The 16,246-nt window shown below is 45.0% G+C and overlaps 1 non-coding gene across 1 annotated transcript; it reads right to left on the reverse strand.

Annotated features, from left to right (window-relative positions):
* Positions 1–819: 819 nt before the first annotated feature.
* LOC144496193 (U2 spliceosomal RNA) lies at positions 820–1,008 on the reverse strand. The gene has a single exon (XR_013498383.1). It is a non-coding gene; the product is annotated as a U2 spliceosomal RNA (small nuclear RNA).
* Positions 1,009–16,246: the final 15,238 nt, after the last annotated feature.

Genomic DNA, 16,246 nt, shown 5'->3' on the forward strand with positions numbered 1-16,246 from the left:
TCTTAAGTTGCTGACGTGACTTCGTTCGGGATAATTTCTTTTCATGGCAATTTTAAATAACAGCGTTATTTATGTTGAAATCCTAAACCATTCAAATAGACAGGGTTTAAAAAAAAGTAAAAATCTGAAAATCTGCCGAGTGAAGTCTCAGGACCGGGACGTCGCAGCAGAAGAGTGGGCACAGCATGTTCCCCCATGCTCCCTGCAGGATCTTGGCGTCACCCGGGTATAGAGCCTGCCACACATGCTACGTTGGCTAATATAGGTAGAAGACCGCAGGCTGTTGGTTGAAGAGCTCACCAGTAAATGAAGGCCCGTTCTCCAGGTACATGTGCTGTTCATTATTACCGCAGTAAGAAGTCTCACAACACCAGCTTAAAGTCCAACAGGTTTATTTGGTAGCAAACGCCACTAGCTTTCTGAGCGCTGCCCCTTCGTCACCTGACGAAGGGGCAGCGCTCAGAAAGCTAGTGGCTTTTGCGACCAAATAAACCTGTTGGACTTTCACCTGGTGTTGTGAGACTTCTTACTCTGTTTACCCCAGTCCAAAGCCGGCATCCCCACATCGTTATTACCACCCCAGGTAGCCACTGTCAAATTGCACCAGCCACTTCCAAATCCCCCCAAGACATTGGGGCCAGAATATCTGAACACTCCGAGGGAAAGGGCTACTTCCCAGGAGCTGGGACCTTTTTTCTTTGTTGTTTTTATTCCAATTCAATCAAATCAAGTCCAATTCAGAGTCTCAACAAGTTGAGACATTCCTGATCCAAGCTGACAAGACAGGGCTCGCACCTCCTGTCTTGGGCTTGATCGACATGATCCAAGCTGATTGGAGTAGGCAGAGCTCCTCCTCCAACGCTTGATCTCATTTGCATCTTCGCAAAAAGGCCGAGATGCCGCTTTTAAAAATTGCTTCCAATGAAGCTAAAATGTAACCTAATGACTTCAACCAAGCACAGCATCTTGATACTACACTTGATCTTAGCCAAAAGGCCGAGAAGCGGAGCTGGGACCTTATATCTTTTGTATTTTTATTCCAATTCAATCAAATCAAGTCCAATTCAGAGTCTCAACAAGTTGAGACATTTCCGATCCAAGCTGACAAGACACGGCCTCCATTCCAGTCTTGGGCCTGATCTACATGAGCCAAGCTGATTGGAGTAGGTGCAGACTCTCCTCCTCCAAGGCTTGATCTCATTTGCATTTTAGCCAAAAGGCCGAGAGGCCGCTTTTAAAAATTGCTTCAAATGAAGCTTAAATGTAACCTAATGACCTCAACCAAGCGCAGCATCCTATCCATACTCCACTTGATCTTAGCCAAAAGGCCGAGAAGCGACAAAAAGGACCTTATTATGGCAATCGAGGACAGTGGTGTTCAACTAGTGTGAGAACTTTCAAGAGTGCCGTGGGGGATTACTTGGTTTGGAAGCGTTCTTCATTTAAGTAGCGTGTACCAGGTGAACGTGTCGGTATTTTGGGTCGTTTCCCATCGAATGAGTCGGGCCTTAGATTTTGTTTTCCAGAGAATGTGTCAGTATTTACACATCGTTCAAAGTAGTGTGTCATTGTTTGGAAATTTTCCCCCAGAGAGTGTCAGTATGTAGAAGAGATTGTAGTGCGATAATTACTGTTTAGTTCCTGCCCCCCCACCCCCACCCCCCGGCATTTAAAGATTGTTCCCAGAAGAATCTTCAGTATTTCAAGAATGCCAACAGCAGTATTTTGCTGCTGTTTTAAGAGAGGATTTTGCCGAGGGAATACTCAAGAACTTTAAGCTTCTTACCAAGACAATGTGCCAATGTTCAGCTATTGTTGCCCAGAGATGTGTCAGCATTCAGAAATTGTTACCCGGAGTATTTTACATTTAGCGATTGCTTCCCCAGAAAATGTCAGTGCTTCAAAATTGTCCTGGAATAATGTGTAATTTTGAGCTTGTTATCAGAGAACAGATTATTATTTACAGTTTGATTTCAGGATACTGTGTCAGTCTTTCCAGGTTGCTGCCCAGAATTATCTCATTTGTTCTCACACAACAGAAGGGATTTGTTCCAAACTTGGTCATTTCAATGTGGGAGCAGAAACAAAGGCTTTGACCTCACCTAATCAAAAATAATGGAGTAAAGTTTGTGATAGATAAATCACGCCATTTGAAAGTCATACTTATTTTACTGTAAATATTTACTGAATTATCCAAGATGCGAAATGAGATTTTCATATTTGTTTCTTCTTCATACCTCTCTGATTGAAATAAAAGCCTGTGAGGAGGAAAAAAGTGGATGAGTTTGTTCTGCTGAAAAAAATTGTTTATTTTGCAATTTGAGAGCTGCACATCAATGCATTCATGACATTTCGACGAAGAATGTAACAGTTATTGTGTTGCGTTCCCAGTTCTGTCTTTCATTTGTTTTGATTTTACACTTCATTAAGTGTGGTGCTGGGTGTTATTTTAAAAGGAAATGCATCCAATCTGGTGCTCAGCCACCGGTATCATTGCTCTTCAGAATCCCCTGTGAAAACTGACAACCAGGTGTTTCCACTTCATTCAGGATAATTGCCTTGTTCAAGTGTTTTAAACAGTTTGAGTCATGTCCAAGAGACTTCACGATAAAAACAGTGTGTGTGTGTTAGGGCTAGAGATTGAGAGGAATATGTGTGCAAAGGAGATGGAGGGAATAAGTGTGAGTGTGCAAGTGACTATGAAAAAGCTTGAGGAGTCTGCGTGACTGTGACAGAACATGTATGTTGTTTAAAGTTAAATCTCATGGGATCCAGGGTGAGGTATCTAAATGGATACAAAATTGGCTTCTTGACAGATAGAGCAGAGATCCACTCCATCTGACGAAGGAGCAGCGCTCCGAAAGCTAATGGCATTTGCTACTAAATAAACCTGTTGGACTTTAACCTGGTGTTGTTAAAACTCTTACTGTTCTTGACAGAAGCCAGAGGGTGGTTGTGGAGAGTTGTTTTTCAAACTGGAGGCCTGTGACCAGCGGTGTGCCTCAGGGATCAGTGCTGGGCCCACTGTTATTTGTCATTTATATTAATGATTTGGATGAGAAAATAGAGGGTGTGGTTAGTAAGTTTGCAGATGACACCAAGATTGGTGGCATCGTGGACAGTGAAGAAAGTTATCTCCAATTGCAACGGGATCTTCATCAATTGGGCCAGTGGGTTGACGAATGGCAGATGGAGTTTAATTTAAACAAATGCGAGGTGATGCATTTTGGTAGATTGAACCAGGGCAGGACTTACTCAGTTAATAGAACATAGAACATTACAGCGCAGTACAGGCCCTTCGGCCCTTGATGTTGCGCCGACCTGTAAAACGAATCTAAAGCCCATCTAACCTACACTATTCCAATATCATCCATATGTTTATCCAATGACCCTTTAAATGCCCTTAATGTTGACGAGTCCACTACTGTTGCAGGCAGGGCATTCCACGCCCTTACTACTCTCTGAGTAAAGAACCTACCTCTGACATCTGTCCTATATCTATCACCCCTCAATTTAAAGCTATGTCCCCCTCGTGCTAGCCATCACCATCCGAGGAAAAAGGCTCACACTGTCCACCCTATCTAATCCTCTGATCATCTTGTATGCCTCTATTAAGTCACCTCTTAGCCTTCTTCTCTCTAACAAAAACGGCCTCACGTCACTCAGCCTTTCCTCATAAGACCTTCCCACCATACCAGGCAACATCCTGGTAAATCTCCTCTGCACCCTTTCCAATGCTTCCACATCCTTCCTATAATGCGGCGACCAGAACTGTATGCAATACTCCAAGTGCAGCTGCACCAGAGTTTTGTACAGCTGCAACATGACATCATGGCTCCGAAACTCAATCCCTCTACCAATAAAAGCTAACACACTGTACGCCTTAACAACCCTATCAACCTGGGTGCCAACTTTCAGGGATCTATGCACATGGACACCGAGATCTCACTGCTCATCCACACTACCAAGTACATTACCATTAGCCCAGTACTCTTTATTCTTGTTACTCCTTCCAAAGTGAATCACCTCACACTTTTCCGCATTAAACTCCATTTGCCACCTCTCAGCCCAGCTCTGCAGCTTATCTATGTCCCTCTGTAACCTGCAACATCCTTCCGCACTGTCCACAACTCCACTGACTTTAGTGTCATCCGCAAATTTACTAACCCATCCTTCTATGCCCTCATCCAGGTCATTTATAAAAATGACAAACAGCAGTGGCCCCAAAACAGATCCTTGCGGTACACCACTAGTAACTGAACTCCAGGATGAATATTTCCTATCAACCACCACCCTCTGTCGTCTTACAGCTAGCCAATTTCTGATCCAAACCGCAAAATCACCCTCAATCCCATGCCTCCGTATTTTCTGCAATAGCCTACCGTGGGGAACCTTATCAAATGCTTTACTGAAATCCATATACACCACATCAACTGCTTTACCCTCATCCACCTCTTTGGTCACCTTCTCAAAGAACTCAATAAGGTTTGTGAGGCACAACCTACCATGGAAACCATAGAAACCCTACAGTGCAGAAAGAGGCCATTTGGCCCACCGACCACAATTCCACCCAGGCCCTACTCTCATATCCCTACATATTTACCCTCTAATCTCTCTAACCTACGGAGCTCCGGACACTAAGGGGCAATTTCTAGCATGGCCAATCAACCTAACCCGCACATCTTTGGACTGTGGGAGGAAACCGGAGCACCTGGAGGAAACCCACGCAAACACGAGGAGAACGTGCAAACTCCACACAGACAGTGACCCAAGCCGGGAATCGAACGCAGGTCCCTGGAGCTGTGAAGCAGCAGTGCTAACCACTGTGCTACTGTGCCGCCCAAAACCATACCCTTCACAAAACCGTATTGACTATCCCTAATCAAATTATTCCTTTCTGGATGATTATAAATCGTATCTCTTATAATCCTTTCCAAAACTTTGCCCACAACAGAAGTAAGGCTCACTGGTCTATAATTGCCAGGGTTGTCTCTACTCCCCTTCTTGAACAAGGGGACAACATTTGCTATCCTCCAGTCTTCTGGCACTATTCCTGTAGACAATGATGACATAAAGGTCAAAGCCAAAGGCTCTGCAATCTCCTCCCTAGCTTCCCAGAGAATCCGAGGATAAATCCCATCGGGCCCAGGGGACTTATCTATTTTCACACTTTCCAGAATTGCTAACACCTCCTTCTTATGAACCTCAATCCCGTCTAGTCCAATAGCCTGTATCTCAGTATTCTCTTCGACAACATTGTCTTTTTCCTGTGTGAATACTGACGAAAAATATTCATTTAGCGCCTCTCCTATCTCTTCGGACTCCACACACAACTTCCCACTACTGTCCTTGACTGGCCCTAATCTTACCCTAGTCATTCTTTTATTCCTGACATACCTATAGAAAGCTTTAGGGTTTTCCTTGATCCTACCTGCCAAAGACTTCTTATGTCCCCTCCTGGCTCTTCTTAGCTCTCTCTTTAGGTCCTTCCTGGCTAACTTGTAACTCTCAAGCGCCCTAACTGAGCCTTCACGTCTCATCTTTACATTTCTCCTTCTTCCTCTTCACAAGAGATTCAACTTCTTTAGTAAACCACAGTTCCCTCACTCGACCACTTCCTCCCTGTCTGACAGGTAAATACTTCTCAAGGAAACGCAGTAGTTGTTCCTTGAACAAACTCCACATTTGAATTGTGCCCATCCCCTGCAGATTTCTTTCCCATCCTATGCATCCTAAATCTCGCCTAATCGCATAATAATTTCCTTTCCCCCAGCTATAACTCTTGCCCTGCGGTATATACCTATCGCTTTCCATTGCTAAAGTAAACGTAACCGAATTGTGGTCACTATCACCAAAGTGCTCACCTACCTCCAAATCTAACACCTGGCCTGGTTCATTACCCAGTACCAAATCCAATGTGGCCTCGCATCTTGTTGGCCTATCGACATACTGTGTCAGGAAACCCTCCTGCACACATGGGACAAAAACTGACCCATCTAAAATACTCGAACAATAGCGTTTCCAGTCAATATTTGTAAAGTTAAAGTCCCCCATAACAACTACCCTGTTACTTTCGCTCCTATCCAGAATCATCTTTGCAATCCTTTCCTCTACATCTCTGGAACTTTTCGGAGACCTATAGAAAACTCCCAACAGGGTGACCTCTCCTTTCCTGTTTCTAACCTCAGCCCACACTACCTCAGTGGACGAATCCTCATCGAACGTCCTTTCTGTCACCGTAATACTGTCCTTGACCATCAATGCCACACCTCCCCCTCTTTTACCACCTTCCCTGATCTTACTGAAACATCTGAACTCTGGTACTTGCAACAAACATTCCTGTCCCTGCTCTATCCAGGTCTCCGAAATGGCCACAACATCGAAGTCCTAGGTACCAACCCATGCTGCAAGTTCACCCACCTTATTCCGGATGCTCCTGGCGTTGACGTAGACACACTTCAAACCACCTTCCTGCCTGCTGGTACACTCCCGTGACCTTGAAACCTTATTCATGACCTCACTACTCACATCCTCTTGTACACTGGAGCAACAATCCAGGTTCCCATCCCCCTGCTGAATTAGTTTAATGGTAGGGCGTTGGGGAGAGTTACAGAACAAAGAGATCTAGGGGTACATGTCCATAGCTCCTTGAAAGTGGAGTCACAGGTGGACAGAGTGGTGAAGAAGGCATTCGGCATGCTTGGTTTCATCAGTCAGAACATTGAATACAGGAGTTGGGACGTCTTGTTGAAGTTGTACAAGACATTGGTAAGGCCACACTTGGAATACTGTGTGCAATTCTGATCACCCTATTATAGAAAAGATATTATTAAACTAGAAAGAGTGCAAAAAAGATTTTCTAAGATGCTACTGGGACTTGATGGATTGAGTTATAAGGAGAGGCTGAATAGACTGGGAGTTTTTTCTCTGGAGCGTAGGAGGCTGAGGGGTGATCTTATAGAGGTCTATAAAATAATGACGGGCATAGATAAGGTAGATAGTCAATATCTTTTCCCAAAGGTCGGGGAGTCTAAAACGGGCATAGGTTTAAGGTGAGAGGGGAGAGATACAAAAGTGCCCAGAGGGGCAGTTTTTTCACACAGAGGGTGGTGAGTATCTGGAACAAGCTGCCAGAGGTAGTAGTAGAGGTGGGTACAATTTTATCTTTTAAAAAGCATTTAGATAGTTACATAGGTACGATGGGTATAGAGGGATATGGGCCAAATGCGGGCAATTGGGATTAGCTAAGGGTTTTTAAAAAAAAGGGCGGCATGGACAAGTTGGGCTGAAGGGCCTGTTTCCATGCTGTAAACCTCTATGACTCTATGTGAGCGACCGAGAAAGATTGAGAGGATTGTGTGTGTGAGGGAGTTTGAGCATACGTGTGTGACATTATAGTGTGTGACTGAGAATATGCACGAAAGTTCAGTGGATTGTGGTCTAAAGTATGCACAAACACAACGTCAAGTTCTGCATTGATTTTTTAAAAACACAGGCCCAAATTCTGAGCCAACAGCACTGTTGCCCAGGTAACAAAGCGATTAAACAATGGGGCGGGGGGGCGGGGGGGGGGGGGGGGGTTGGTGGCAGGTGGTGTTGTAAGATTCATAGATTGATTGAAAGTAGTGTGGTTTGGTTCGAAATCTTCCAGGAGGCCATCCTGGCTTTCAATTTCATTTGCAAGCAATTAAATATTTTAAGTTTACATTGACTTGTAGTGCAATACTTTTCACTGTATACCAATACATGTGATAATAATAAATCAAATCAAATAATGCACCTTAGTGCAAGGGTGGATAGAGACTGAGCTGCATTTTGTTTTTCCTCGGCTCTCTGCATTGTACTTCTTGGGGATTAGTATTTGTATCACAGAGGAAAGAACCAGCTAATATTATAATCCTGAGGGGGCTCTTTGTGCCAATCTCATTACATTCAGGGCAGGCTCAGTAGGTGAATGGGTACCTATGGTTTAAGTGGTGTGATTTATCAGACTGATTCCCATAAAATCATCGCTGTTGATTATGTGACTGCGCTAAAAGATCAGGAAATACCACGTTACCAGATAAATACTGAAAGGATGAGTTTAAAACTGCCTGCAGGCTGCGCTTCGTGTAGGATCACAGTATCATTTTAAACTAGCATTTACTGTCTCGTGAGATAAGATGTGTTCCATCCATGTTGTTTTGTTTATATTAAACTTTTAAAAAACCAAACCTTCATCGAGGGCATGTATTGAATTCTCCTTTAATATTCTGGTATAATTTATTCACAATAAGAAGTCTCACAACACCAGGTTAAAGTCCAACAGGTTTATTTGGTAGCACAAGCCACTAGCTTTCGGAGCACTAAAGTAAGACCAATAACTATTTACATTTGAAGTGCAAACGTCTTTGGGGGAGGGGCATGACATCATTGGGGCCCCAGAAATAAAGGGCCCCACGTCGTGCATGTCCACCACTGGCATCCAGCTGCAGGTGCATGGCTGCAGCAGGTAATGGTGTGTGATGAGGGCCTTTGTGGGGAGGGGATGCTCATGGAAGACAACAGGAGGAGAGGCACAAAGAGGTAGGGCAGGTGTGGAAGCCAAAAGGGGAGAAGGTGGAAGTATTGTGGGAGTCGTGGTGGGCCTGGTGACAAAATAGAGTAGGAGAGAAGGAAGGACAGTTGGGGGGGGGGGGGGGGGGGGGGGAATGGGACCTTGAATGAGGGGGAGCGTTCAGAGGGAGGTGTCTGTGGTATCAATTGAAAAATCCTGGGGTGCAAAGTGATGGAATTGATGCTATGATGGAATTGTTAACAGTTAAAGCATGCAACGGTGTGCACTCGGGTGGAAAGGGAAAGGTGAAAATCCTGTGATGATGGGTAAAGGAGCTGTTAGTGTCGTTGGAAGACAGACAAAATGAAACACAGATCTTTGGGGTGCGAAGGACAAGGGGAGCATTGGAAAGATGACTGGGATGGGCTCTTTGGGGAGGAAGGGGACATGGACATACTCTAATGGGACAAAGTGTAAAGGGGGGAGATTCAAGGTGACTATGGGGAGGCTGACAGTGTAATCTGGGGTTTCAATGAAGGGATCGGAGGGTTGGGGGGTGGTCGATGTGGGGAGCAGGGTATGAGGTATTTAGCAAACTTCGAAGGACATATGCACTTTTCCTGCTCCAGACCTACCCCGTGCCATGAAGTCCGTTAAGAGGGTGTGTACAGGCATTAAAGTGAACAGACACAATGAAAACACGGCAGATGTCCTTAAAGTGCAACTGTACATATATTAACAAGTGCATCAACAATTAGCAATGATAGTACACCCAGGCCACAGAAGGGAGATCAGTGCTACTTTATTTTAGATTTTCTGCCAATGTGTCTAGGTGTTCCCCTGACATCTGCAGCAGGGGTGGAGGCAGCCTGCCCACTACTATACCCTGTTGTCTTTGATGATTTTGGCATGTATTCTCTGGAGCCTCAAGTCCAGGAGGGCCCTGGCTTAGTTTGAGCCTACTGCTCTCGGGCAAATACAGCCTCTGCAGTCCCAGACACTGGTACTGATGGGATCCCAGAAAAATGGGAATCAGCATCCTCAAAGAATACTGAGTGAAGATCCCAGGGCTGTCTGTCTAATGTTCTTCAGCATTTTGAGTGCCCAAGGGCCCATTCATGACACCTCCAAGGAACTGGGCACCTAGAATGGTTAGTACGTTTGCAGATGACATCAAGATTGGTGCCATAGTGGACAGTGAAGAAGGTTATCTTGGATTGCAATGGAATCTGCATCAATTGGGCCAATGGGCTGACAAATAGCAGATGGAGTTTAATTTATTTTAATGTGAGGTGATGCATTTTGGTAGATTGAACCAGGGCAGGACTTACTCAGTTAATGGTAGGGCATTGGGGAGAATTACAGAACAAAGAGATCTAGGGTACATGTTCATAGCTCCTTGAAAGTGGAGTCACAGGTGGACAGAGTGGTGAAGAAGGCATTCAGCATGCTTGGTTTCATCGGTCAGAACATTGAATACAGGAGTTGGGATGTCCTGTTGAAGTTGTACAAGACATTGCGAAGGGCACACTTGGAATACTGTGTACAGTTCTGGTCACCCTATTATAGAAAGGATATTATTAAACTAGAAAGAGTGCAGAAAAGATTTACTAGGATGCTATCAGGACTTGATGGTTTGAGTTATAAGGAGAGGCTGGATAGACTGGGACTTTTTTCTCTGGAGCGTAGGAGGCTGAGGTCTATAAAATAATGAGGGGCACAGATCAGCTGGATAGTCAATATCTTTTCCCAAAGGTAGGGGAGTCTAAAACTAGAGGGCATAGGTTTAAGATGAGCGGGAAGAGATACAAAAGGGTCCAGAGGGGCAATTTTTTCACACCGAGGGTGGTGAGTGTCTGGAACAAGCTGCCAGAGGTAGTAGTAGAGGCGGGTATAATTTTGTCATTTAAAAAGCGTTTAAACAATTACATGGGTAAGATGAGTATAGAGGGATAGGGGCCAAATGCGGGCAATTGGGACTAGCTTAGGGGTTTAAAAAAAAAAGGGCATGGACAAGTTGGGCTGAAGGGCCTGTTTCCATGCTGTAAACCTCCATGACTCTATGAATGAGGTCAAAGCACCGTGTTCCCCTCTCGCATAGCCACTACAAAAATGTTCTTATGGCTAAAGCGATGAAATGCAGGCCTGCTCACACCCTTGGCAGAAACTGGGTTCTGCTGGACCAGGTTCTCCATGACATCTGCCACCCTTCCCATGGAGACATCGATGTGCGCACGTATCAATGCCACTTCATCAGCCAGATGGACTCCTCTGTCTCATAGAGTCATAGTAGTCTACAGCACAGGAAAAGGCCCTCCAGCTCATCACATTGGTGCCAGTCAAAGACAAACCACCTATTCTAATCCCATTTTCCAGCACTTGGCCCATAGCCTCGTATGTTTTGTCGTCACAAGTGCACATCCAAATACTACTTAAATGTTATAAGGGTCTCAGCCTCCACCACCTTTTCAGGCAGTGAGTTCCAGACTCCCACAACCCTTTCTGTGGAAAAAGTATTTCCTCACATCCCCTTCAAATCTCCTGCCCCTTGCTTTAAATCTATGCCCCCTGGTCATTGATCCCTCCACCAAGGGGAAAGGTTTCTTCCTGTCTGCTCTATCTGTGCCATCATAATCTTATACATCTCAATCATGTCCCCCTCAGTCTCCTCTGCTCCAGGAAAACAACCCCAGCCTATCCAATCTCTCTTCATACCTAAAACTTTCCAGCTGAGGCAACATCCTAGTAAATCTCGTCTACATCCTTTCCAGTGCTATCACATCCTTCCTATAATGTGTATTCCACAATGGTACTCTTGCTCTGGCCTAACCAATGTTTGTGTTGGGGTTCATTAGAACATTGCAAAAGGCCAAGGACGGACAGGTGGACAGGAGAGCAGGGTGGTGTGCTGAAGTGGCAAGCAACAGGAAGGTCTGGGTCCTGCTTGCGGATGGACTGAAGGTGTTCAGAAAAGTGGTCACCCAGTCTACATTTGGTCTCTCCGATGTAGAGTAGGCCACATTGGGAGCAGCAATAGACCAGATTGAAGGAGCTGCATGTGAAGCGCTGCTTCACCTGAAAGCGGTGTTTAGGATCTGGGATGGTGAGCAGGAAAGGGGATAAAGGGTCAGATGTTGCACCTTCTCCGATAAGGGGTCCTCCATTTAAGATGGATGTGAGGAGAATTTTTTTCTCTGAGGGTGGGAAGTCTGGAACATTTCCTCAAAAGGCGGTGGAAGAAGTCTTTAAATATTTTTAAGGCAGAGCTAGATATATTCTTGATTAACAAGGGGGTGAAAGGTAATCAAGACTAGGCAGAAATATGGAGTTGAGGTTACAATCAGATCAGCCATGAATGGTGGAACAAGCTTGAAAAGACAAGTGGCCCACTCTTGCTCCTAGCACATATATTCGAGTTGAAGTCAAGGCATCAGAGAAGGCACACAAACCTCCAAACATCTCATCTGCCCAATCCTTCAAGCAGACCTGCCTTGCATTTGGCAAAGTCTGCAGATTGCATATTGGAATTATCAGCCACCTCAGACTCCATTGAATCAGAGGAGGTAAGCCATCCTGAGGGACTGCTTAAGAAGAGAAGTATATGTAGTGGTGCTTGGACATTTGACCTCCTGATTCAGATAAAATGCCACCATTGAGCTAAAGCTGAGCCTTTAACATACAACTGTACACCATATAATCATCTTATACTGTTTGTACTCCTTTTAAAAATATCAGATATTGCCCCAACGCTTTCTTGATATTTTACCCATAATACTCATGCCTGCATGATTATAAACATGTCTGGAGTTTACAAGGCTCAACTGATTGCACTGCACTTGCCCACATTTAAGATATCAGTCACACATATACCCAATCCCTAAACAGGAGCTGGATAAATAAGCATCAAGTTCTCAAACAGCCACACATGGAGTAAGCTGGGGCTACATCTGACCCATGCACCCCAGCTCTCTAGCCCATACAATGTAACTCTTTTGCTCTTCAATTCTTTATTAAAGCCCTTAAGAGTCAATGGATAAGTCTGCAAAGAAAACACAGATCTTTTAGTATCCAGGGCTTCAGATAGAAGACTACTCAGAACATAATTTTAAACTTGAAATGTGACCCTCCAGAAAACATGACTTACCTCACAAGCTAACAAAGACACGCTTGGACATGATTAACCTCTTCCACCACCTACTGGCTAATCACCAAGTTGCATGGCAGAAACCTAAGGTCAATTGAACTAAGCTGTGCTCTTGGGAAATGGTGTGCTGAATTTTCTCATCTACTTCTGGACCCCAGAATGAGGGTTCCAAATCCACACTTGCCATGGTGGAACCGACACAGGGATATTCCTGGAGGCTAATGGCTGCCTTGGAGTTCATGTCCTTTGTAAGATGGTGGACAGGAGTTAGATGGCTGCCCATACTCAGAGGTGGGTGGACGCAGATAGGAAACAGGCCACACATTCAGAACTGTTTAAATTAAATCCAAGCAGACAGGCCCCTTGGATTGGAGAAGTCCTTTTATTTGGCTCATTGGTGCATGGGGGCAGCCTTTCCTGCAAGCAACCACTCGGATGGATGGAACTTCTGGGCCGCGCGGTAGCACAGTGGTTAGCACTGCTGCTTCACAGCTCCAGGGACCTGGGTTCGATTCCCGGCTTGGGTCACTGTCTGTGTGGAGTTTGCACATTCTCCTCATGTCTGCGTGAGTTTCCTCCGGGTGCTCCGGTTTCCTTCCACAGTCCAAAGATGTGCGGGTTAGGTTGATTGGCCATGCTAAAAAATTGCCCCTTAGAGTCCTGAGATGCGTAGGTTAGAGGGATTAGCGGGTAAATATGTAGGGGTATGGGGGTAGGGCCTGGGTGGGATTGTGGTCGGTGCAGACTTGATGGACCAAAATGGCGTCTTTCTGCATTGTAGGGTTTCTATGATTCTCTGATTCTGGTTCCAAAGACACTCCAGAATTTCTAGAGGTCACCTTTGTTAAACTGATGACCTCCCCGTGCATTGAGTGCGTAGATGGTGCTCTGCCACCAGCAAAATGCCAGTCAGCTAGTAATATTGTCCTTAATTGGGGCCTTAATGGTTTCAATTAGCTGCCTGCCTCCATTAACCCAATCTGAAATCTAATCTGCTTCTGGAAAACATTTCCAACAATGGGTTTGCTTCAGGAAATCATCCTGACAAATCATTGAATCCTACAGTGCAGAAAGAGGCCATTTGGCTGCATCGACCACAAACCCACCCAGGCCCTGTTCCCATAACCCCATGCATCACCCTAGCTGGTCCCCCTGACACTAAGGGGCAATTTAGCATGGCCAATCCACCTAATCCGCACATCTCTGGATTGTGGGAGGAAATCAGAGCACCCAGAGGAAACCCACACAGACACGGGGGTAAAGTGCAAACTCCACACAGACGGTGACCCAAGCCGGGAATAGAACCGGGTCCGTGGCACTGTGAGGCAGCAGTGCTAACCACTGTGTCACCGTGCTGCCTTAACCTCCCCACTATTTTCCCAGCACCCCCACTTCCAAGACTACCACCCTAGAGCCAGAAAAATTCACTGTTATATTACACTGGTGGCCAGAGCACACTTATTGTGGTGAAATTTATACATACACTTCACACAATTCACACTGAATGATGGAAGCAAAACAAAAATAATCACAACAAACTTTGTATTACAAACCCAATTCAACAACACAATCTTGTATGTGGTCAGCATGATATAAATTTCTCATACCACTTAATTTTTAAAAAAGGATAAAATAAATGGATTCACAACGCTTTAAATGAAGAAATTTCTCCTTATCTCAATCCTAAATAATTGTCCTCTTATTCTGAGATTGTGCCTCCATGTTTTAGATTTCCCAGCCGGGGAAACGATCTCAGTGTCTGCCCTCTCAAACCTCTTCAGAATTTTGTCTGTTTCAATTAAATCATCTCTCACTCTTCTAAACTCTGGAGAATACAAATCCAATTATTCAGCCTTTCATCAAAGGACAACCTCAGGGATGAATCTAGTGAACCTTTATTGTGCTGCCTTCAATGCAAATATATCCTTCCCTAATTACAAAGACCAAAATTGCACACCGTATTCCAGGTGTTGTCTCACCAAATTCCAAGCATGATTGTAGCAGGAATTCTTAATTTTGTACTCCAATCCCTTGCAATAAAGGCCAACATGCCGTTGACCTTCCTAATTGCTTGCTGTACCTCATAGAATCATAGAAATCATAGAAACCCTACAGTGCAGAAAGAGGCCATCCGGCCCATTGAGTCTGCACCGATCACAATCCCACCCAGGCCCTACCCCCATATCCCCACATATTTACCCACTAATCCCTCTAACCTACGCTTCGCAGGACAATCGGGGCAATTTTAGCGTGGCCAATCAACCTAACCCGCACATCTTTGGACTGTGGGAGGAAACCGGAGCACCCGGAGGAAACCCACGCAGACACGAGGAGAATGTGCAGACTCCACACAAACAGTGACCCAAGCCGGGAATCGAACCCAGGTCCCTGGAGCTGTGAAGCAGCAGTGCTAACCACTGTACTACCGTACCGCCTGTGACCAGCGGTATGCCTCACGTTTCTTGTACCTGCAGAATAACTTTATGTATTTCTTGTACAAGCACACCCAAGTTTCTCTGAATGTCAACATTTATAATTTTTGAACCTTTTAAGTACTATTAAGGGTTAAGGAACATAGGTGGTTTGATGGAGCTAAGGCACAAATCAACCATGATCTAACTGAATGATAGAATACGTGGGAAGGGTTGAAAAGCCACTGTGGATTAAGTAGAACCAGAGAATGGTTACAGCATGGAAGAAAGCCACTTGGTCTGTTGTGTCCATGCCTTCTCTGCAAGGATAATTCAGCTCATCTCACCACTGCTGGCCTCCCCTGTAGTTCTGCTGTCCTCCCTGTTTTAAGACCGGACAGTCAGAATTTTTGGGGATGATGAATTTATTGCCAATAAAGGCGCACAGATAGATAGGCAGTGCAGTCGATGTTGTCTACATGGACTTTAGCAAGGCCTTTGACAAGGTACCGCATGGTAGGTTGTTGCATAAGGTTAAATCTCACGGGATCCAGGGTGAGGTAGCTAAATGGATACAAAATCCTTCTTGACAGAAGCCAGAGGGTAGTTGTAGAGGATTGTTTTTCAAACTGGAAGCCTGTGACCAGCGGTATGCCTCACGGATTAGTGCTGGGTCCACTGTTATTTGTCATTTATATTAATGATTTGGATGAGAATATAGGAGGCATGGTTAGTAAGTTTGCAGATGACATTAAGATTGGTGGCATAGTGGACAGTGAAGAAAGTTATCTCCAATTGCAATGGGATCTTGATCAATTGGGCCAGTGGGCTGACGAATGGCAGATGGAGTTTAATTTAGACAAATGCGAGGTGATGCATTTTGGTAGATTGAACCAGGGCAGGACTTACTCAGTTCATGGTCGGGCGTTGGGGAGTGTTACAGAACAAAGAGATCTCGGGGTACATGTTCATAGCTCCTTGAAGGTGGAGTCACATGTGGACAGAGTGGTGAAGAAGGCATTCGCATGTTTGGTTTCATCGGTCAGAACATTGAATACATGAGTTGGGACGTCTTGTTGAAGTTGTACAAGACATTGGTAAGGCCACACTTGGAATACTGTGTGCAATTCTGGTCACCCTATTATAGAAAGGATA

The sequence above is a fragment of the Mustelus asterias genome, chromosome 7 (assembly GCF_964213995.1).
Source record: "Mustelus asterias chromosome 7, sMusAst1.hap1.1, whole genome shotgun sequence".
Taxonomy (NCBI): Eukaryota; Metazoa; Chordata; class Chondrichthyes; order Carcharhiniformes; family Triakidae; genus Mustelus; species Mustelus asterias.